The sequence below is a fragment of the Rhinolophus sinicus genome, chromosome 2 (genome assembly GCF_057876585.1).
Source record: "Rhinolophus sinicus isolate RSI-liver-muscle chromosome 2, RSI-T2T, whole genome shotgun sequence".
Lineage (NCBI taxonomy): Eukaryota > Metazoa > Chordata > Mammalia > Chiroptera > Rhinolophidae > Rhinolophus > Rhinolophus sinicus.
The window spans coordinates 76,690,720-76,714,159 of NC_142502.1; the positions used below are offsets into that span (position 1 = coordinate 76,690,720).

The following is a 23,440-nucleotide window of genomic DNA, read 5'->3' on the forward strand; positions in this document are numbered from 1 at the left end:
TATGAGAATTGTCTACTGTAATTCCCGTACAGGAAAAAAAAAAATCTACTTGTTGTTGAACAGGATGTAATTTAGATGCATCTCCAGTAATGCAAAGCGAGAGTGTTTGGAAAAAGCAAGCAGGCGGTGGTGCGGCGTGCAGAGAGCTGTCCAGCGCTGTGGGTGCTGAAACCGGGACTAGCTCTGTCCAGCCCTCTGCGAGGAACAGCGGCGGCGGCGGCAGCACGAGGAGCCGCCAGAGCGCTGGCAGCCACTTCCTATGCTCATCGGATCGTTTCAAACACTCAGAGTGTAGAGAGGCTTTTCATATTTTCATACCAGCTCTGATTCCCGTCCCGTATTTTTGGATTGTGAATGCTTGCTTTTAAAATGCGGATTTCTCTGAAAAGCCTGCCTAAAAGGTTACATAGCTTGGGTTGGGTTGATAGGATCTTCTCTGCTGCCGGTTAGGGATTTTTCCTCCCTTTAAAATTAGCTGCTGTGAAAATTTCACCCTGGAAACGGGAAACAGCAGCAGCGGCATCAGCTGCTTCCGATTCTCATTGCTTGTGCCTGGTATCCAGGGGAGGGGTGGGTTTCAGATAAGCTTTCCACTCCACATTTTACTCAACCCAACATGCCTCTGAAGCCCTTGACATTTCTTCCCCTGTCCCGCCTCTCTGCCCTGGGGTAGAAACATTAAGCTAACCCCAACTCCGCTAGAACATTTATAAGACTAACCCTACCCCAAAGTCTGGTGGGCAGGGGGAAAGAGGGCCTACTTCAATTTTCTCTTCAGTGTAGCCATTCAAAATCCTCAAGGATATGGTTTATTTTTCACCCCAGCAGAACAATAAAATGGTGTCAACCTACACCTTCTTAGCAGGGAGGAAGGATGGGGGAGAATTCTTCCACCCCCTGGCTAAACTACACTACAGGAAGAGGCAGAAAAGAAAAAAAAAAAGTAAGCTATCTAGTTTAACCAATCAACTTTATTATCATTACATGTGTTGTATACTGACTGCGCCAATTATCACCTCCCCTCCCCCAGGCATGGAAACTCTCCAACTAGCAAACCTGTGTGTATGTGTGTGTTTAAATTTTAAACCAAGTTACTATCTGAGTTAAAATTACTCTGAAACCCAAAGAAGATAACACGTGGCTTGATGTTAATTTTGATAGGGTACTTTTGATTTCACCTACTTCGTCTCTGAACGCCTAAAGCTACTGGGTTAAAAAGGCATGCAATCTATTTCTGAGAGATTTCAATGAGACAGATTTCTTTGTGACAGTTGGACTTCCAAGTTGAGCTACAGAATAAAATTCATATGCTCTCTTTTTGGTATCTGAAAGTAATATCTTTTTAATATTCATGATTTGATATTAATATTCATAACTCAAAATACTCTTAATTACAACTTCTTTTAAGAAGGAATACACTGTATTTGGGGAGAGCTACATAAAAATTATACTAAAGTTCACCCAAATACTTCTAGTATTAGCATATTCAGAATTTGATAGGTCTCCTTTCCTTCTTGTGATGTCATGCAACCATACCAAATTAAAAATAATATATCAATTATTCCTTCAACCAACTGCAACAGTATTAAATTCCAATTCTACCTAACCATAGCAGCACTTCAATTTATTTCATTAGCTGTCTAGCTCTTGTCTTCTTGTGACAAACAGTTAAGGCCAAATGAAAAACATTTATCTCAACTGATTAAAGTTTAAAGAAGAAAGATACATTTAAGACAATCTGCCATGTTTTAAAACATAAAATCTGCATTATTCATCCTGGATGACAGCTTTACTGTAATGCAGTATCTGTGCTTTTAAGATGGAGTCCAGTACTTACACTTTTACATTATGTGGTTATGACCAGTAAACTCATTCAAAGCCTTAACGATGAAAAAAAACTTTACTATAAATAGACCTCATATAAGACAAAGTTATATATATCCAAGTAATGAAAGTTTGTTTACTCAAGAAAATGTTAGCATCACTAAACTTTGGCTGTCAGTTATAAAGTCTGTTCAACATAATATTGCTAGACTCTAAAGATCATGTACATTTTGACATCTTTAGAAAAGTAGGTCAATTTACTTTACTTTGTACACTGATTGCATTGCTGACCTGACCCAGCCCCAGGCAAAATTGGGAAGTAAACGACACTGGTCTCCATGTTTTATTTAGTCTTTCACTCCCTACAGCATGAAATGTTTCTAATCACACTCTCCTTTTCAGATACAGCTTTTTTGAGGCTACATAACCTCTGTTCTTAACTTTCTTTGTAATTATTATCCCTTAGTTAAATTTATGATATTATTATCCATTGGATAATAACATGAATGACTGAATATAGCATAATGTGCTCTTTACAGTTTAAAACAAGAAATAAAATAATGCATTGGATAATGCATCTGATAGAACACCAGAATTTGTAGATGAATAGGAGAGAGGATCTTAAAAGGTGAGGGGTAATTTCTACATTTGGTCACTCCCGAGAGTTGAGTAATATGACATGTGATGCCATTCTGATACTACATTTAATACTGCTTCATAAAATCTCTTGATGTTTTAAAACTATATAAAACTCTTATAAATTAGTGTTTAAATCATTAGCATACGTACATGTAACTATTATTATAAAACCTATAATACATGTCCACTGTATTTTCAAACACTTCATAGCTGAATCCTACTGTACAAAATTCTTTGAAAGCATGCTACATGTGTCTGATTGATTTCAGGGAGACGTAGTCAGGCAAACTGATATATTGCAGAGGTAATGTGAAGCAAAACAGCTTGCCCAGTCTGTATACAACAAGGTTTTTAAACATGTGGACTATTCCATCAGTCTCATTATTCTTCCAATGTCATAGTTTCACATGCTATGATTAATAGCATATCTGTGAATTGTTCTTAGTTATTAAGTTTAGGTTGTCACCCATAGGGCAAACAAATACAATGAAATATGTATGAACATTAAAGATAATAAGAATAACAGACTGATAATGTCAGAAGCAAACACAGAATGATGATATAGACATACATATTATACTGGAAATCACATATTTCTTTTTTATAGTGTTTTCCCTGGGCATTAACATTTTTTTCAAGTAGTTTCCAAAAATAATTAGGTCTGCAGAAATTCAGTACAACTAGCATATTCTTTGTTGGTTACACCTACATTCCTCCATATTAGCTGTAGCTGTCATCTGCATCTCTTTTATTTCTACCTATTATTAGGTTGGCTAAAAGAAGAAAAGAGTCTGCCTGTCCCAGGTATTCAAAAGTATATACCCACAAGCACAGAACTCTGTGAAAATATAAGACATAACATCTATTACTTCCCAGGTTAATATTTATCAGAAGCCTTTCCCCAATTTCCTAAGAATCTACAGTTTCTTTTTCGATCTGAGTATATCATTGGGTTCTTGATTTTATGGGAACTTTAAATAATACTGCATGTGACAATATTCTCTAGTATTTAAGATTAAAGGAAAAATTATCTGTTCACTGCAACAAAAAGTTTAGTAAAAAACTGATAGCAAAAACTTATAGGGCATTTCGAAACTGTTTCAAGAAATCAAACTTTTATCTTTTGAAATACGATTACAACCAAATATTTCACTTGAATCAATCATTTAAAAAACTGTCTATTCTGCTTCATAATAAATCAATGTATAAAGTATTTATTATTAAGTTACACACTGTAGTAGGTTTATTACATCTTAGGATATCAATGGTCAATTTATTAAAAATCAAAATAGCTAAATAGCAATTCAAAAAATTACACACAATTTCTTAGTAAACTGTCTTTACAATGTTTGCATACTGAAAGAAAATAGTTGTTCCCCAATCAAAATGTTGTTAATTTCTAAGACTTAGATAAACTTATGCTATTTTTTAATGTATATGTTACACCCAAATGAATGACACACATATATGGCTCTTGTTGCAAGTTATCTCATAATACAGAAAATTTTGGAGTACAGTTGACAAGATGTTCTCAATTTTGAGTAGAAGAAGTCTTTGAAGGTAATTTATATTTTTCAGGACATTGAAGATACTGAGAGCATTGGTATTTCTAGCAATTGTTACTATGTCAAAACACAATGAATCATAAAATTAGAAAATTTTACTAGAAGTAACCTTTGTGATCATTTAGTACACTGGTTTTCAACTCCTGCTGTATATTAAAGTAACCTGGAGACCTTTAAAAAATTAAACCCTGGGTGGGACCTTGGGCATTATTACTTTTCTAGTTTTCTCCAGATGATTCTAGTATACAGCGAAGGTTGAGAACCACTGATCTATCCCAACCACTTAGTTGTATAGATGAGGAAAGTGAAGTACAGTGATTTTAGGAAACCTGTTTTAAGTCACAGAGAAGCAAAGATGGACTTCTCATTTCCAGACTAGAGATTTTTGAAATGCTAAATTTTAATTGTCACCTGTTTTAAAACAGAATATAATGAATCTGTCCTATGAAGTTGTAAGAAGATATGAATGTCATGCCTATTTACACTTGCAAACACTGTGGCACTACTGTCATAGTTTTAATAAATATGAGTTGACAACAGATAAAGTTAGCTCAAGATAGACAGACTCTATAGTTTACATTCTATTTTTTAAAGTGATATATCTGATGACACCTTAAAGAAAAACAGATTTTCTACCAATTTTTCATGACATAAAGCATCTTCCATCTCCTTATGAGATCATTTACTGTATGGGGTGATAACTAAAGTTTAAATTCCAAATTCTGAAAACATGAAAATGGGTAACTTGTAAGTTTTTTTCCTTCTAAAAAATAATATCCTCTGTATTTTGATTCAATGGAAGACTGTTAGTCAAAGTTATTTTTATATCAATTATCATAATGCTCCTATGTAGTATTATGTATATATACACCCACACACATACACACACACTCTTTATATATGTGTCTAAAGAGTAAAGAGTAACATCAGCATAAAGCACATATACTTCATTCATTGGGATGATATTTAGAAGCATGTTCCTTCATTACCACGAGGAAGAACAGTTATTGTCCACTCTGTTGTGCCTGGTGGTCCACCATAACATTTTGTTATTTCCAATTTGTTATCTATAAATGAACTAGTTCCAGGAATACTCTACACTTAGATCTTCGCCAAACTCCTCACTGCCTATTAATGCTTTCCATCCAACACTAGATTAGTTGATAAATTCACCTCACTTTCTTCATTTATAAAATTAACACTTTCCACAACAAGCTAGATTATTCCTTTTGAGAACTGTATCGTGTTTGACTTTGAATCTCAGACACTGCTTTTCACTTAGCAGGGACTTAATGATAAATGTTTGTGAAATTAATGCAATAATTATTTACATTTCAAGGGTGGTTTTTAATACTGCTGGATCCAGACATATTGTCTTAGACCTAATTCATTTGCTGTCCTGGAGCATATAGCACAAATGCAATCTGAAGAGTATCAATGGATCTTGATAGGCTCATCTATTTGCTTTTGGTCTTCAAACATCATCTGATGATGAATTCAGCATCCTGTAGTGATTATGTTCAATCTGGAAGCAAGGCCTGAGTCTTCACTAACCAATCAATAAGTATTTAGTGAGTGCTTTTCAAATGATAAAGTAGAAAACACACATTACAATAAACTAAATAAATGAAATAACAGTTTCTTTCTTAGCAAAGCTGGGAATCTGGTTGAGAAGACTTTACACAATCCAAAAATGTTTTCTGCCTTATCAGTTTTAAAAATTCCAGAAAAAAGCTATCAGTTCTACCTTTATATTGCAAGCCGCCGTCATCTCTCCTCTGGATAAATCTCATCACTAGGCTCTTTGTTTCCATTCTTGTCACCTTACTCTGAAGTTCAGTTTCAACACAGCAGTCAGAGACATCATGTTGATACATATGTCAAATCATGTCAATCTTTTCTAAACTCTACCAATGGTTCTTCCTATCTCACTTGAAGTAAAAGGCAAAGACCGTATTATAGCTTATAAGGACTATACTACCTGGTCTGTCATTACCTCTCTACCTTCATCTCCTAAACATACTTGGCCTTTGTCCATCATTTCCAACCACAATGAGCTCCTTGTTTTCTCACCTTGGCATTTTGTGCTGGAAATTCCCTTGACCCAGAATGTACTCCTCAAAGATATCCACGCGGAGTATGTCCTCACATCATGTAAGTCTCTGCCCTTACATCATCCTACCAAAGATGTTGCCACTGACTATATGATATAAAACAGTAATTCCCAATCTGGAGTAGGTTACAAATTCTATACAAGTTTTCATCAAGAGGTAGAAATTATTTCTTTTTCCTTTGAATTTTGGTACCTGTGTGATTTGATTTGGTCAGCAGAATGCATTGGAAGTGATGTAGGACTTCTGAGCCTAGGCTTTAAGAAATCTTCCAGTTTCCACTCTTATCACCTTGATATTCTGCTATCATGCGAGGTAACCCCGGCTAGCCTCATTGAGGATGAGAGACTGGCACCAACTACTGTGTTTCCCCAAAAATAAGACCGGGTCTTATATTAATTTTTGCTCCAAAAGACACATTAGAGCTTAAGTTCAGGGGACGTCATCCTGAAAAATCATGCTAGGGCTTATTTTCTGGTTAGGTCTTATTTTCGGGGAAACACAGTACATAAGTTGAGGCCATATTAGACTATCCAGACCCGGTTTGAACTGCCAGATGACTACAACCTCACAAATGACCCCAGAAGAGACAAGCAAAAGAACCAACTGGTGGAACTCAACCAAATAGCTGAATCACAGAACTGTGAGCAGATAAAATAGTTGTTGTTTTAAGGCACTAAGATTTGAGGTAGTTTGTTATATAATAATTGATACATTTCCCAAAAATTTCCCACATACCCTTTGCCCTTACCCTGATCTGCTGTTGTCTATAGCACTTATCACATCTAATATATATGTATTTTTAAATTAATTTTTGCTCTTTTAGCTTCCTACAATATAGGCTTCATGAGCACAGGGCTGTTATGTTCACTTCAGTATCCCCAGATCCTGAAACAGTGGTTGATACATAGTAAGTGCTCAATAAATATTGTTGAATAAGTGCCTGGTATAGATTTTGACCTGAGGTACTTAGTCTTTTCTTCATTAATTCATTTGCTTATTTCACAATTATTTATTCAGCATCCACTATGATGGAGGCACTATGTTAGGTTATTCTGTGGACACATTAGGTTTCCACTTTGCCATTTGGAGCTTGACAACTTCAATGGAAGTTATCCATTGTACTGTCACTGCCTCTTTGTCATAAAAGATACATTAACACCAAGAATACGCTACTCTTGAGAGTTGTGAAACATCATTTATAAGTATGGTAGCACCATACTACCAGTAATTTCATTTATTTATTTATTTACTTTTTAAGTTGTGATAAGAACACTTAAAATGAGATCTATCCTCTTAAGCAATTAGGTGTACAGTACCGTATTGACGACAAGCACAATGTGATACAGCAGATCTCGAGAATGCATTCATTTGCACAACTGAAATTTAATACCTATCGAACAGAAACTCCCTATTTTCTCCTCCTCATAGTTCCTGGCATTCCAAAAATAAAGGCAATAAACCAAAAATAGATAAATGGACTATATCAAACTGAAAAGCTTCCGCATAGCAAAGAAAACAATTATCAGAGTGAAATAGCAACCTATGGGAGAAAATATTTGCAATCCATATGTTTGATAAGGGGTTAATACGCGAAATATATAAGGAACTACTACAATTCAACAGCAAAAACAAACAAACAAAATACTGATTAAAACATGAATCAAGTATGTTTTTGTTGTTTTTTAAATTGGAAATCAAGGAGAAAGGAGTCTGGGAAGAAATAACATTAAGGAAGCCAATCTACTGGTTTATAAATATGTATAAGTATCTTCACTATGATTTATTAATTATCAAAGGTTAAAATATGCTAGCTGTCATCATTAATTAGTCAATAGGCAAATAATTAATGAAAATAATTAATGAAAATAACAGCTAATATTTACTGAGTGTCTACTCAATGTGAGGTGCTGTGGTAGATACTTTAAACAACATTTAAAAAAAAATTCCTAAAATATCAAGGTCGATATTATTGTTCTTTTTCCAGATAGAAAAATTGAGACAAATAGAGCTTGTGCCTCCATGTAGGATTACGAAGACCCTAGAGATGAAACAACCTGGAGCTGGAAGTTGCCAGGATATTTCAATCTGTATAACATCCATGCAAGCCCTTGACTGCCTACCATTGGCTTTATTATTATGTGCTTCAAAGAAAGAAATGGAGCTATGAGTGTGTGACTTTCCTAAGGCCATTTGGCTGGTAAAGGGCTGTGCCAAGTCTGCATGATTTCACAGCACAGTGCCTTTCTCTCTTCCCACAGTGAGGGGCAGACCCTATCAGAGAGTGCAGCCAGAATTAGGAGCACGGAGGGAGAGCGCTCAGAAAGGGTGACGATATCTGGGGAATTAAAATTTCACAGAATATAAGTGGGGAGGAGTTCATGAATAAGTGATTTGTCACAGAAGTAAAAATAATAAATACTAATGAGAATAATACGAGAATAAAAATATGTCACTTGCGACTTGTCATTGTGGGCACGGAGGAGGACACTGAGAACCCTTGGGAGAACAATTTCAGAAAAGGGGCTCAGATGGAAACTAGATTTCTAGATTTAAAAAAAGAAACCCTGTGATATCAAAGAGTTTAGCAATGGAAGGCAGAAAGATTGCATGTGAGTCAGCACAGAAAAATAACATTTTGTCAATTATTTTTTGCTTTGAGGTAGGAATAAAACTCCTAACACCTTCCACTGCAGACTTAAACAGTCCATGGAGAGAGAAATTATACAGGATGCAGCAATAATGAGACAGAATTTCCACAGTTTGATTCAGAGTATTGATGAGGGTGCTGATATTAGAAAGATGAAGAGAAAGAAAAATCAACTGAAACTCCAAGAGGAAAAGCATTAGTACTTTGAATAAAATAGAAGAAAAATCCAAGAATAAAGTTCTGTTTATATCATTTTAGGACCCTTTTCCTCAGAAATTTTCCAAAAATTTGTTTAGACCATTTGATGTGGGCAGAAAAAAAGGGACAGTTTGGGGGGATATGGAAATAGAATTCTTAATGGAACTAAAAAGAGGGCTGCTATACTTCAGTCAATTGATAAATTACCTATGGTATGTCTAACAATATCACAAAATAGACTTTAGTTCTGTATATAACTAGATTAAGAAAGATTTTATTGAGTGTAGGTAAAGGTAAATCCCAATTATTTTTATCTCATTTCATTTTAAAAGACTAAAATGCTGTGAACACAGTGTTAGTTAATCTCAAAATCACAAAGTAATTCATTCTATTTGGCTATTTTCTCCCTTAAAATAACTTTATTTGGGCTAGTAACCAATGTTAGTTTGATACAGTTTGCAGCAGTTGAGATGCATAACCTAAAAAAAGAGGGATTACTGAAATAAAATAGAGCAAATTTAAACATGTTACTTTCCACACTAGTCCTCAAATAATCTGGACTCAAAGCCAGTCCTGGGATATGGTTAGACCACTGTAAAATTTATAAAACAATATGCATTCAAGACTTCACCAATTTAAAATTAACGTGCTCATTTCCTGATTCTAATGATTTTGCTTCAAATTCGTTTTGTAGAGATTACTCCCAAATACATAAAATACACTTTGAAAAAAGACTGGAAACATGTGCCACAAAATAATTAATAGTACTTGTACCAAGGTATTGAATTATGGGTATTAGTTTTACAGCTTTATGTTTTTTGTAACTTTGTGTTTTTTTCCATATGATTATATTAACTCTATAATCAGCTAAAAAATCTTTTGAGATTCAGAAAGAAAATTATATGAAATAATATAAAGCTAACATATGATTATGAAAAGATTCTTTTGTAGCCTTAATTTGTAGGAAATGGATATTTCTCCTGAAGTACTTTTATAACTTGAACCAAACTAGTTCCCTTACCAGAAAAATTAAAGGAGATAACATTAAGGAAAATCTGTGTATAGCTTGCAAAATGCATATGTATTTATATATCATTTAGAAATATGATAATTTCATTTACAAATGGATTAATTTACAAATTTATTCTTGGATATCAAAAATAATTTTGTAGTGTATGCATATTTTCTCTCACACTACAGTAGCATTATGGTTTACTAATTTAATTAATAATCATTGCATTCAGAGACTAATGTTCATTTTTATTACTTTCCATTATTTACCAAGAAGGTAATCTTATATAATCTTTTACTAAAGTTATATAAATAATCTACCCAGATTTCTAGTGATAAGGTAGACTTGGCAATTGATATTTAACCACTGACCTATAATAGTCATGTTTAAGCTTTAACCGTTATTTTGTAGAAGACCCAGTAAACAGACTATAAGAAAGCATACAGTCATAGGCCTACAAGTGAAAGTCAACTCTTTCTCCTAAAAATTTAAACTACGTATCTTGGGAAGAGATTATGAGAATTGTGAATTCTTCCACTGTTTCTAACACCTCTAAGTCAAATCACTATACTGTTATAAATTATCTACCAAAAATATTTTACAAAACATTATAAAAGGTACATCTATGATTCACAACAGTATTCTATTGGCTAAAACACTGACACAAAAACTTTCAACAATGGAATCACTGAGGAAGCATTTTAGGGAGCTATTTGTATTATACAACTCATCCCCCCCATTCCATTCAAAATTATAATTATCATGTGGCTTGGCTTTAAATCGATCCAGTCAAGCTTTAGACACTGGGTCACAGGTTAGCTGTTTACTAAGTTAAAAATTTGAGAGCACGACTAAAATCTGAACCCAACATGGAGAATAGTTTTCAACAATTTACTGTTGAGATGTGAAATTGAGACATCAATTAGAGGTGGAAGGCTTAATTCACTCAAAACTCTGATGCTTTATTTCTGGTGTAAAGGTAAGAATATGTGATTTTGATATTATAGTTTCAAGAAACAGAAATTTTAAATTTTGAGTTGATCATACTTCAAAAAATATGATTATTGTACCTACATAGAAAATGCAAAAATGAGAGGTCATTAGGCATTTATATAGTTTAAATGACTATTTGGATGACATGATAGTCTCAGAACTCTGAGAAAGCCTTGAGTATTAGGAGGATATTTCTCTGCTCACTTCCTCAGTGTATTATGTGCAATTTGGGAACCTGGACATTAGTAGAAAGAACATGAAAATGATTGGAGTGATAGAACAAAGTATTGCTATTTAAAAAAATACAGAAATGAAACAAAGTGGTCTGTGCATGAAAAACTGAATTCAACTAAAATATAAATTAAGAAAATCTGTTCACATCAATCAAGTAGTTCATAGTCATATATTCATTCAACTAATGCTAATTTTGCACCAGTCCCAATATTACTCATTTGCAAATACTGAGATCTTTAAAAGCTAATTGATATCACAGCATTGCAGTATTTAAATGAAAAGGCTCACTCAATAAGAGCCATGCTATAAACTTTCTGTACCTACTTGATGATAGAGATAAGTACATGCATAATTCAAACTTTATAATAATGACTTCAATAAATACTAGAAAAAAAATTTTCATCCAGTTTTCTTCCTCTAATTTAAATTACACTTTGAATTTGTTTGTGCCTAGTTTCAAAGAACTTGCCAATTTTCTTTCCTTTACATCATCTATAGCATCTATGGGAAAACAAATACTTTCATCCTGCATATAGTTTTGTTATACTTGTTTTGGGCTTTTTTAAGTCATAGATATGGCAATGGGAAACTTGGCTTCTGGATTCAGCTGTATCACCACCAGAGTGCTGTTATCTGGACAAAATCCCTAGCTGAACCTGGGACTCAGTGTTCTCATTGATAAAATGAGACAGTTGCATATTCTGCCTATCTCACAGGGAGGGATAAAACTCAAGATAATGGATATTTAGTAGTTATATGGGCCAAGCATTATTAATGGGAATAAAAATAATTTTTCTAAAATTCAAAAGTTCTATATAAATGCAATATATTACCATGATGATCACATATATCATTTCATTGACAAGAAAGCCATGACAGAGGAATTAAATGACATGAAAAAGATTATCCATCAAAGATCTTTCTTATGATGGCATCATGACGTTTCTAGGTTTAAGAGTGAATACTTGGTTTGGAAGACCAAAAGTTAAAAGAAATAAAGTAATTAATATCCTCCATGAAGAAGACAAGAAATGATGTAAATTGTTTTTCACCATTAAAGATTTTAAGAACTGGAAACGCAGCTTGGATTAGCAAATCTCTTTGGGATCACAACGTGAGATAGCCAATAGCTAAATCACATAATGTTTTTTAAGTCATGGGGTGGCTAGTAAAATACCAGGAGAAAAAATATATATACCAGGGAATGAATTCATGTCCTATCCTGACATGAAATGCAAAGGATATCATTTTTCTATCTCCTAAACTGAGAATTTGTCAATGGAATCTTCCCATTTAAAGTATATTCTTCGGAAATTATGAGCGTTTCAAATAAATGCCCTGAGAAGTATGGTCAAGAGTAACAACATATAAAATTACAAAAATGTAGTGATGTCTACCAATTGAGGGAAAATTGAAAGGAAATTGGAGATAGATCTCTTTTGTGGGAGGCCATAAATTACTCACCTCCCACACAACAAAAAGGCGTTAGGTAAGTGAGGGTAAAATAGCTGCTACTTCTGACAAGTGTTCACAGAGAAAGCACTCTCCTCAGCCTCCAGAACATCTCACATTACCGATCTGTCCAGTCACTTGCCGAACTATATACACTCTTGACTACATGGCAACTTGACCAGAGAGTAGCAATGGGAAAGCAACGGAAACCTGTGCCTAATTCCTGAATGACAGCACATGCAGAAAGGTTACTAGAGCAGCAGGAGTGTCTTTGAGTGAATTATGCAATATGTCTTTGAAAAAAAAAAAGTTCAGTGCTTAAAGTTGACAATTATTTTTAAATTCTGATTAAAAAAATTGAAAAGACAGTATGCTTCTATGAATTTGTGGGTAGGTGAAATAAAGGCTAGTGAGGTTCTGATTTAGACATCCTAACATACTGACTTCCACAATTTGGAGAATATACAATTTTGCTTTAACCTCTTACATTGTAAATTCGTATAATATGTTTCAGTGCCTTTTTTTGTGTGTGCTTGGTACTGTACTAGGCACAGGGATTTCAAAGATTAAAAGATAAACATAGTCCCTGCCTTCGAGTATAGTGTGGAAACAGATATACAGCTTTTCCAACTTCACCCCCAATGAAGCAAATTCCAAAATCTATATAAGACAGTTAGAAAGTGTAGTAGTGTGTCTAGTTCTCTGGTGACAAAGGGGAAATGCATGAGTCCACTTCTCAAAAGCTTGGCATTTAAAGAAATACATGTTGCTGTGTATTTAAATGAATGTGCATTCTAACTTCCTACTGCGCTGCTGCTCCTCTCATACTATGGCTTCTTACTACATTAATAGGGCAAGCGGTGAAAATTCAAGGTTGAAGGACAGCACTGAACCCTCCATGGCGTAATTAACATTTTAATGAGCCATCAAAGCCTTACGTGGTTTGGATCTCAACCATGTGCATTCCGCGTGGATCGCAATCTGTTGAGCTCAGAGAATGAGGTGATGGTGTCTTAGTGAGATTTTAAACAAAAGTAGATCACAGAGGCCACTGTGTCAGCTTGATCTTGCTCTCTCTGTTAGCCAAGTTCACTTATAATTGAACGTGCCATGTCAGAGTCCAACAAGTAGTTTTCAGCTCTGGCTTTCTTTTTAGCACATACAAAAAGTGTATCCATGACATTCACATTCCAGGAGTGGCTAATTTTCAATAACCAACCCACTAATTACAAGTTCCCCTCATTTGCAAGGTACAGTGGGCTAATGGCTATTTGGGGACACAATAATTTGCAGGAGAAGCATTGGATAATGCTTGTAATTTAATTATTTGCAAATCAAACTTTGCCTGATACACCAAAGGCACTAAACTTCTTCATTGGAGAGAAGTTTGAAGGTGATTCACAAGCTATTTGTTCTAAGGTTTCAGAAAGTATGTAAAAAAATATTCTAATGGATAGGAAAAAACACACACACTTGTATTCTTTTGAAAGATAAAATCTTTCAAAACCATTAAAAACCAGTTTCCTCATTTTTATTGCTAGGCATCCCCCACCAAAAATACAAACAAACAAACAAACAACACACACACACACACACACACACACACACACACACACACACAAAACTGTCAGAAACATTCCTTTGGGAAAGTTATAAGTATTTTTTTTAAAAAAGGCTTATGGTAGAAAAGCCTTCTTGGTCATAATTAATATAACAACACTAATAGAAAACCCACGCTGCTTCTCCCGTCTTCATATCTCCTTTCTGACTGCTGCAGATCTATTACTATAATGTACTTTACACATATAGCCCAACATATGCTATACTATTATTCTTACTAAGTAAGGCTGCAGACTCTCAGGGAATTTTGACAGTTATTTCTCGGTGACAAGAAAGTAGAGCTCAAGTTATCCCTAAAGATGTGAACATTAATAATCTACACAGATAGTGAAGTAGCTCAACCACTACTTTCAATTTTGCTTACTGAGTCAGTCATATAACCAAGGACACCATGTACATTTACCTACGAATTACATAATTTTTAAGCAGACTCCAGTTGGGTTCATTATGTCCTTCAGTTTTCCTGTTTTTTTCTTAATCATAGTCATTAAAAAAAAAAAAGTTTAGAAATATCTGCCATAGTTGTTGACTGATTTTATAAAGAATAGTTGTCACATGGTATCTTCCACTGAAGTAAATTTCATCTGGAGAAGAGGACTCCTAAGTTCTCCAGAGAATCAGACATCAGCAAGACATCAGCATAATGTTCCATAGTACAAACCACCCACCTGTATAGCCAGCTATCTAGGATACACAGAAAACCCCAGGAAATCAGAATTTTTTTCTATTGAGAATACATTTGGGAAGACTGGCATGAAAATGGTTTATTCTGAGAGGCACATGAAATTTTGCCAAATTTCCAACTTTGCAATTTTAAGACAAAGAAACAAAAGATCTGTGTTCCAACTTCTCTAGTTCAGGCCATTAAATGTATCATCCATGTCCTGAAGTTTAACTGTGGCCATTCTTAGGGACACTGTTCAAAACTAGTCCTGGGAAGTATACCAGCCAGATTCTGGAGCAGTAGTTTTATATTACTAAGGTGGCTTTTGGATATTTAACATGTGAGACAAATGCTGATAGAAATTCGTGGCACCTCCCAGTGAGAAAGATGGTATTCCATCAACCAAATGTAGCTTAGGGGGAAAAAAAAAAAGAACTTAGCAGATATACAGAAAATCCATTGTGGGTGACCCCACAAATTCTCACTGGCTCCAAGTTTGTCTAGTGAGCACCACTTCCCTCCCTTCCTGAGCTATCGCCACCTACTTCGGCTCCTTTTGCTACCAGGCCCCGGGAACAAGGCCTCCTATAACGGCAACAGATTCCCTATGGAAAGTCAGGCTCGATACAGCAGGAAGAAGAGGAAGAATTGCTGTTGGGCATCCCCTGTATAGATCACAACAGGTCCACATGATTTCACTTAGATTCTAGTACGGATGACCTTACGGGAATTTATTTATATCCTTAGGTTTTCTAGGAATTAGGTTTTCTTTTATATCTTACATAACAAAATAGAAAAGACTATCGCTCACTGTTACCCAGTTTCTCTTTTCCTTCTTCTTCCCAGAGAGCCACAGTACAGACTGAAGCGACCCTTGTTTATATATGAGTATCTACATGGGGACATAAACTGTCCAGGGCTGCAGTTTACATACAATCCTGATATGAATAGGCTTTAAAGACAGAAAAATGCTACTAATGGATTTTAAGATTAAACTGTTATTTAAAATATGAGTAGTTCCTTTTGGTACGAGACTCAGTCATGACATTAATGGCTTCAATATTCAATTATAAGTACTTGCGGACCACTTTGAACAGAAGTTTTCTTATTAATACAACAATGACTGATTTATTTTGTAATGTAAGCCTTGAAAGACCTTGCTCTTTTTTCAGATGGAGATAAGGTTTTTACCTGTCCATTCAAATATATATTAATTTACCCATCCATATCAAATATATTTACCTGCCCATCCAAAAGAAGTATCTCGAGACCATCTCCTGGATATCAGAGGGTCGTGCATCCCTATGTAAGAGTCAGATACTCGAAGCCAAATTCCCCATTACTTATATCAAACTTCTCTTTAAAAAAGACCAAAAAACTAAATAGCTATCTAGCTCCAAAGGGAGAAGGGGAGGTGGGGACTATAGCCACATTATTCTTAATTCTATGAGAGTTTACTCTTAAATACACCTAGGAAGGACTCAAGGACAGAGAACTCTTCTGCCTGACAACCAAGAAGGCTATGAAGACGAGCAAATCAGGGTTTTTAATCCTCCTAGCAGCACAAAGGAGAGAACATGTCGACACCAAATCATCCCTCTCCCACTGCATCATTCAGGCAAATCAAAGGCCCTGTGGGACCAGAGTTGAGATGTGCTGTAGCCCATGGGACAGTGGGTGACACACAGCTTCCGTTCCTTTGCAGCCAGGCCACCTTGAACAAAGTGCTGCATTCCTGCTGTATCACAAGGCCTTCCTAAGCAGCCATGCTACTGAACTATAGATAATTTATGACTGCAACACTCAGGGATAAGGGATAGGAAAAGCAGATGCTCAAGGCCAGATTTTGCTAGGTTCATTTTGTGTGCTGCCTACTGCTTCATAAAAATCTTCTCCCTATACACATTTTAATTGCAATCATTGTGCAGATGTGTCTTAGAGACCTGAGGTAAACAGGCCAGTCATTATCTCAGACCTCACCTTAAATACAGTACTGATAAGGCCTCCTCCCTTCTTTGTGACTGCTGCCAGGACTCTGGCTGGGCTGCCAGAGGGCTTGTCTGTGCTAAGGAAGGGGGCCACACTGCTGCTGTCACCAGAGGCGTCTTTAGTGGGAACCCTCCTGGATGAGGCATCTGCACTACCCACTCAGGACTCAGAGAAGCTGAAGTTCCCCTGTTCTCATTCAGCTGGACTGCATCCAGAGTAGCTGAAAAGAGCTATGGTGATTAATATACTCCTATTGTTTTGGGACTAAGAATCATGCCCCTTGATTGTCTTTTTCCTTTTTCCTCAGTAAGCCCCTGTATGGTTTCAGGACAGGACAGACTGCAGGTGGAAGTGAGGAGGGGCAGCTCTGTGGCTTCCGCATCTCCAAACTCAAAGGCTTGTAGCTCCTCTGTTGATTGACAGCTGATAACATTCTGTTGAAGACCCCTTTAAACATCAAAACAACTGGGACCCGCTGTCACATAAATCTGATCACCGGCTCTCCACCAATGGGAGATATATTACTCTTTGTAGTTATTCTGTTCCAGCAGATTCTGCCTTGGGACTCCATGGGCCCCTGCTAGGGTTCATGAGGCTATTTTTCTGTTTCTGCCAAACTGACACCCATGAGGGCTTCATTTCGTGCTCTTGGAATGGCCTGTCTCAGGGGTCTCTATATCCCAATGTTTTCTCTTTCCCCTGGTTTCTCACTTGGACTCTGTGCTTGTGGACATTCCTGCCGTCCTAGTCTCACCCAGAGGCACTGCAGGGAGTGTTGGCTCAGCCTTACTTATTTATGTCTGTTCTCCTTTGTGTGGTTGGTGGCTTCAGGAGCACCCATTGATAACCCCAACAAGGCTCAGTAGATGACTCTTCCCTTAACAAGGTGCAAAAGCCCTTCATATTACTTAGCTTCTCCATGGGAACCTAGTCTTGAATCAGTCTTAAGCAAATTTTCTCACTTATTCTGGGTATTCAAATGCAAATAACCCTAGGCAGTAGCCTTTGAGAAGCAAAGTAGTTCTGTTTAGACCCATTAGGGCCTCTCAAGCAAATTCTTTAACCTAGGGACTGGCATCCATCCAAATACTGTAATAAATTAAGTGTAAACTATTATCAGGCATTTACTAGACTTTTGGGGAGGCGAATAAAATACTTTTCTGCGGAAGCCACTATAATATTTAAAATTAGGTCAATATTTAGAAGCAGTCTAAAAATACCTTGGGTAGAATACACATTTATTTAGATTATAATCTTCTGTATCAGAAGATTTTGAAAATAACCTTTGCATTCTAGAAAGTAGTCAAGGTAGATAAATCAGTTCAGGAGGTACAAATTCATTGTAACAATCTAGGTCAACTGTAAAAAAAGAATGAAAGAGGAATATTCAGGCATTACCAGGACCTGAAACATTTATTTCATTATATGAAAGATGGCCACCCACAGTTCTCCCCATAGAACAAGAAATTAGATAAATTTTGTTTTAACTATGGGAGGAGGCCTTTAAATCAGCCATAAAAATATTATGAGAGAATGGACAAGGCCACCACTAATGTGCTCTGGAATTTTTTCCCCCTTAATTCTTAAAAAATATCTCTGATGAGAATCGAGGGGATAGGCTACATTAGGTCTCATCTAGGTTTTATAACTAGTTATTCAAGTAAAATAACCTCAATTTCAGTTAGTATTTTCCTGAAAAGAAAATACCTAACTTTTGAAAGCGATAGACATTTCATAAGATGAAAAGGTTGAATGAAATATACATATGTGTGTATGTGTGTGTATATATATATATACACACATATATACACATATATATACACACACATATATATACATACACACACACATATATATATATATATGTTTATGTTCATTTTGTCACCCTTTTTTTGAAGTTAGGACTCAGAAAAAAAGGAAATGGAAGAATCATAATTTGCATGTTCTTTTTTAAAATTTTGAAATAATTTTAGACATAAAAAAGTTGCAAAAATAGTATACAGAATTCCTGTGTATCCTTCACCCAGCTTTCTCTAATATGTTAATTTGATATAACTATAGTACAATTCTTTAAAATAATGAATTTAACATTAGCATTGGTGAGAAAAATAAACATGCCTACAGTGGAGTAGCACTGTCTCAGGACCACAAATCAAGACTAAATTGCATTTTCAGCCCCTCCCAGGACTGTGACCTTACACCAATCAGTCTGGAATGTACTGATCCACACTAGTGAGTTAATCTGCTTGATGAGATCCCTGTCATCTTTACCCCCAAAAAGGGTTTCTGTACCTGAAACAACCCTTTACTTTATTTTGCTAATAACTTTCTTGCCTTGCCTAGTTTCCAGGTATTAAAAGCCTTCCATTTTATACTTCTTGGAGCACCTCATCTTTACTAGATACCGTGTTTCCCCGAAAATAAAGATCTAGCCAGACAATCAGCTCTAATGCGTCTTTTGGAGCAAAAATTAATATAAGACCTGGTATTATATTATAGTAAAATAAGACCTGGTCTTTTACTAATTTTTGCTCCAAAAGACGCAGTAGAGCTGATTGTTCGGCTAGGTCTTATTTTCGGGGAAACACGGTAGGAAACTACCAGACTCATGAATCCTTCAAAAAAGCGAATCAGATCTTTAAAATTTTCTCGGTTGTATTTTTGTTATTTAACAGCACATATTATTATCTACAAACCTTATTCGAAATTCACCAATTGAACCTCTAATATCCGTTTTGTGATCCAGCATCCAATCCAGGATCCTGCACTGCCTTAGGTGTCACCTCAATCTCCTCAGTCTCCAATCTGGGACAGTCCTCATTTTTTATCTTTCATGATCTTGACAATTGTGAAGAGTACTGACCATTGATTTTGTAGAATGTCCCTCAATTTAGATGTGTGCGCATTTTCCCAAGAGTGGATTGAGGTTCTGCATTTTTGACAGGCATGTCACCGAAGTGATGTTCTGCCTTTCTTTGGGACATCTTCTCAGGAAGTCCAGGATATGCATAGGTCTTATTTCCAGTGATGTTAACTGATCACTTGGTCCAGGCTGCATCTACCAATTTCCCCCACTTTTTCCCTTTGTAATTAAGAAGTATATTTTGGGGAGATATATTTTCTTTTGAGGATATGTGTTCCTTTAAAAATTAAGACATGATGGCTCTGGGGACCTCTTCTAGGAATAGGAAGTTTCTTTTGCCCTTCTTAACACCCAGCATACTTTAAGGTATCTCTCTACCACTCCACTGGACAGTGCTCATTTTAATTTAATTAATTAATTAATTAATTAATTTTAAACTTTAAACTTTAGCAGATTTTAGGAGTCAAGTCTGTACTGCTAATGTCACTACACTGGCTGCTGTTTTAGTCACCTTTTAGGTTGATCTTTGCCAGAATTTCTTTCTACAAATATTATATAGCACTTGAAAAGTAATGCCTGGCAACAAAATAAAGGCAGCCTCTTTTTTGCCTTGCATAAAAATAAAACGGATCTGAATCAGCAGGCACAAAGGATGCTTTACTCAGTGTCCAGTCAAGCAGCACTGACTGCAGCATGCAAGGGCTGCTGAGAACCTGTTTCAGGTACCCTACGTGCTCATTTATTAAGCTGACGCCCCAGTGCCATACGACCTCTACCTGACAATTGGAATAAAAAGGGAATTACAGATATTCAGCTCCATTGTGTACATTCATGTACCTGTGTCTTTGCTACCACAGTTCTTCCATCTTCTCCCCGCTGCATAGGCTATCCATCCTTCCTGAGCCTAGGTCAAACATCAGGGCCGCTGGGGCTCTTTGTGTTCTGACAGCATTTTTTATACTTTGTTTACAGTAAATAGCATACTTGTACAATGGTTGGCTATGGAAGCATTTTTCACCCCAATTCAACAATTTTCAGGCCCTCAATATCAAGACTATATTTTATATGATATGATATACGATATGATATGATGATATGATGATATGACATGATATGATATATTATATTATATATTGTATTATACTTGGGACCATATATATAGTTTTGAACATACTGGGTGGTAAACATTGGTCAAATGAACTACAAATTTCAAAAACATGAAAACAGTAAATGCTGTCTCACGTTCTCTCCATTGATCTATTGATTGATCCATCTATCTATCTAGTCTAGCTTCACCCTTTTGGTTATAGAAAGATTTAAGGTGAAATTTAAATATATACAGTGAAAGATAAAAATAACATTCAACAAAATTAGCTATGAAAGACTAGGGGTGGAAGGAAGAAGCCAGGAGTGTATCCAGCAGCATCCACGTTATAATGTTCTATAATTTTGCTAGAAATGAGGGTCTGAATTAAGTCTTATGATAAATATAAAATAGTTCTAAAAACGTCACAAAACCTAAGGGACCATGCTGTGTAGCCAGAAAATGTTTTGTGTGATGATTTCTTTACTCAAAAGCCAATATATGGCGAACATTAATTTCTACAAACAAAACTAAATGATAATCCTGAATCACACAAAAGTGTTTAGCATTGCCAGTCAAGGTTTGTTGAAGCGATACACACACCTATCTCCCATTCACATTTATGATTGGAACTTAGCTCCCTGGGAACCAGGGCATAGGTATGTTACTCATAAGGTAAATGCAATGTAAAAGTTAAGAACAAAGTAATTCTCCTGTTTGTTGGAATTTTTTCATTCCTAGAACTAACACGTAGAGAAGAATGTTATATCCATATGAAAGCTTTTTTGAGGGGGAATGAGAGTGAGATACGAACAAATAGCTGAGTTTCTTCATGTGCATGCACTTTAATTTTGTGCTAAATATTTGCATTCATCAAAAAAAAATAATAAAGTGATTTCTCTGTGAAATGAATACCTTACCTATAGCTTGCACCTAATCAGGTATCTCATTAGATTAGTAGGTTAAACTGAAACATTATTTGATCATATACAAAAACACTTTGTCAAGTTATGCATCAGCTTTGTCGCACAAGATCATGTTTTTTTTCCTCCAACTCCTTTATAAATTTAAAACTAAAATAAAGTCTGTTACCTCCCACCACCTATTTACTGCAGCAAAGAGCCATCTCAGGCCCAGAGACCAACGAGAAATTTCTAAAATCAGTAAGATGAAAAACTGGTTCAGACTTGCTTGTAAAGGTTACATGCAAAAAACCCTTAATCGAACACTACCTATTCTTTTTTGACACCTAAGTTTTCTTATCAAACCAGTAGTTTCATTGTCTGAAATGGGATTTGAAATGGCAATAACTAGCCAATTAAATATTTCACATATTCTGCCTACCAAGTCTGGGAAGGAACAGTACAGTCAAGGAGTGCAATTTTATGAATATTCATTAGTCTGGAGGAATAAGGACAAATGCCAGTTTCTACTAGGGAGTCTCCTTTTCTTCCTTTTTAAAATAAAACCTTTATAGAAAGAAATACAACAGATAATCACCTTTAGCTTTAAATTCATTCTGAAAATGTTGTAAATTAGCTCTCTTGTTAGGTCATTATGTGAAAAATTCAATGCTCCATGTAAAATGGGAATTCAAAATAGTGCGATCTGAATTATTCTTATGTAAAAAGTCTTTTGCTTCTTCCATTTTGGGCTGAATAAACTCATGTGCCCACTTTAATTTTTTAAATGTATCTGCGTGTGATTTATGTTTTTACCAATTCAGCAAAAGTAATTAGAGGGCAATATTGGAAAAGGCCATCATCAAGCACATTTCACAGGCAAATAAGCAATAAACAGAATGAGGTTTGATGCTTTTTCCAATGCTTTATTGTTCTAAGTGTGGTTACTGCAACCATACCTGATTTCCTGCAAATTCACTAAGTCAATACTGGAAATTAATTGTCGTCCTACATCAGAACTTATAGAGGCCAGAAAACATTAAACTTCTTTTATATTTAATAAACTTAATTCTATTAAATAGAATAATCAAGTATATTCTTGAGTTTATCTCTCCTCTTGACACAGTTCTCTGGATTATGCAAGTTCTAAACATTTATCCTATCAAGAAAATGATGGAGTATGTGAAACACATGTAGCCTAGTTGTAACCCATACAGAATGTGTCATAAAAGGTTAAACAGTCTAGAACAATATAATTTGGTGGTTAAGAGTATGGGTTTTTCAGTTATCTACTCATGTATTCAATAAACACTGTGGTGGGCCCAGTAGTAGGTCTTTGAGATATGGCAGTGAACAAAATCAAGGTCCCTGCCCATGCATTTAAGTGGGAATCAGATGATAATATAAACCAATAAATATCTAACATAATATAAATCAGAGCAAGATAAGGGCATAGTCAATGGCAGAGAAGGTCCAAGTTTCCTACTTTGGCAAGCTGGCCTCTTTAAGTTCAGTGTTTACATCTTTTATGATACTGCCTACATCATAGAGCTGTTATAACAGGTTAATATAATGCAGGTAAAAATACTAATGTAGTACCTGACACTTAGATGCACTGAAAAAATATTAAGGATTTACAG

General features: G+C 35.5%; 1 protein-coding gene across 5 annotated transcripts in view; it reads right to left on the reverse strand.

Moving 5' to 3' along the window:
* Positions 1–23,440, reverse strand: part of ADGRB3 (adhesion G protein-coupled receptor B3) — a 682,811-nt gene that overhangs the window by 152,581 nt on the left and 506,790 nt on the right. The window lies entirely within an intron of this gene.